Raw genomic sequence first — 2,388 nt, forward strand, 5'->3', positions numbered from 1 at the left:
ACCCACAAACTTATGGTCACTTGATCTTCGACAAGGGAGCTAAAACCATCCAGTGGAAGAAAGACAGTTTTTTCAACAAATGGTGCTGGCACAACTGGTGGTTATCATGTAGAAGAATGTGAATCAATCCATTCCTATCTCCTTGTACTAAGTTCAAATCTAAGTGAATCAAGGAACTCCATATAAAACCAGAGACACTGAAACTTATAGAAGAGAAAGTGGGGAAAAGCCTCAAAGATATGGGCACAGGGGAAAAATTGCTGAATAGAACAGCAATGGCTTGTGCTGTAAGATCGAGAATTGACAAGTGGGACCTCATGAAACTGCAAATCTTCTTTAAGGCAAAACACACTGTCAATAAGACAAAAAGACGACCAACAGATTGGGAAAGGATCTTTACCTATTCTAAATCAGATAGAGGACTAATATCCAATATATATAATGAACTCAAGAAGGTGGACTCTAGAAAATCAAATAACCCCATTAAAAAATTGAGCTCAGAGCTAAACAAAGAATTCTCACCTGAGGAATACCGAATGGCTGAGAAGCACCTGAAAAAATGTTCAACATCCTTAATCATCAGGGAAATGCAAATATAAACAACCCTGAGTATCCATCCCACATCAGTCAGAATGGCTAAGTTCAAAAATTCAGGTGACAGCAGATGCTGGCGAGGATGTGGAGAAAGAGGAACACTCCTTCATTGTTGGTGGGATTGCAAGCTTGTACAACCACTCTGGAAATCAGTCTCGTGGTTCCTCAGAAAATTGGACATAGTACTACTGGAGGATCCCGCAATACCTCTCCTGGGCATATATCCAGAAGATGTCCCAACCAGTAAGAAGGACATATGCTCCACTATGTTCATAGCAGCCTTATTTATAATAGCCAGAAGCTGGAAAGAACACAGATGTCCCTCAACTGATAAATGGATACAAAAATTGTGGTACATTTACACAATGGAGTACTAATCAGCTATTAATAAGAATGAATTTGTGAAATTCCTAGGCAAATTGTTGGACCTGGAGGGCATCATCCTGAGTGAGGTAACCCAATCACAATAGAATTCAAATGAAATGTACTCACCTATAAGTGGATATTAGTCCAGAAACTTAGAATACCCAAGATATAAGATACAATTTGCAAAACACATGAAACTGAAGAAGAAAGAAGACCCATGTGTGGACACTTTGCCCCTTCTTAGAATTGGGAACAAAGCACCCATGGAAGGAATTAGAGAGACAAAGTTTGGAGCTGAGTCAAAAGGATGGACCATCTAGAGACTGCCATATCCAGGGATCCATCACATAATCGGTCTCCAAACGATGAAACCATTACACACACTAGCAAGATTTTTCTGAAAGGACCCTGATATAGCTGTCATACCGGGGCCTAGCAAACCACTAAAGTGGATGCTCACAGTCAGCTATTGGATGGATCACAGGACCCCCAATGGAGGTGCTAGAGAAAGTATCCAAGGAGCTAAAGGGATTTGCATCCCTATAGCTGCAACAACATTATGAACTAACCAATACCCCGGAGCTCTTGACTCTAGCTGAATATGTATCAAAAGATGGCCTAATCAGCCATCACTGGAAAGAGAGGCCCATTGGACCTGCAAACTTTATATGCCCCAGTACAGGGGAACGCCAGGGCCAAAACGTGGGAGTTGGTGGTTAGAGGAGTGGGGGGGGGGAGTTATGGGAACTTTTGGTATAGCATTGGAAATGTAATTGAGGAAAATACCTAATAAAAATATTAAAAAAAAAAAAAGAACTTCAAGTCTTCTGAAGAAAGAAATTGTAGAAGAACTTAGAAGATGGAATGATCTCCCATGTTCATGGATTGGCAAGGCTTATAAAGTAAAAATGGCTATTCTACGAAAAGCAATCTACATGTTCAGTGCAATCCCGATCAAATTTTTAAATCAATTCTTCACAGAGTTAGAAAGGGTAATTTGCAAATTAATGTGAAATAACAAAAAACCTAGGATAGCAAAAACGATTCTCAACAATAAAGGAACCTCTGATGAAATCACATGTCTGACCTCAAGCTGTACTACAGAGTAATATTGATAAAAGTTGCAAAGTACTGGTACAGCAACAGACAGGCAGATCTATGGAATAGAATTGAAGACCCAGAAATGAACCCACACACCTATGGTCACTTGATCTTTGACAAAGGAGCTAAAACTGAAAGAGTAAAATTACTGAACACCTGAACTTTTCCTGAACTCTCTTACCCCTCCCATCCGGAGACTGTTCCCGGAGCACTCCTGAACTTTTTACCCCAAAATACCCCCTCCCAATTGGAAACTGCTCCAGGAACATTTTTTAGATAAGGGGTCTCCTGGAAAAAACCTAGTCCTACCCCTCCTAACTGAAGACT

This window comes from Mus caroli, unplaced genomic scaffold (assembly GCF_978045245.1).
Source record: "Mus caroli unplaced genomic scaffold, Mus_caroli_1 scaffold_20, whole genome shotgun sequence".
NCBI lineage: Eukaryota > Metazoa > Chordata > Mammalia > Rodentia > Muridae > Mus > Mus caroli.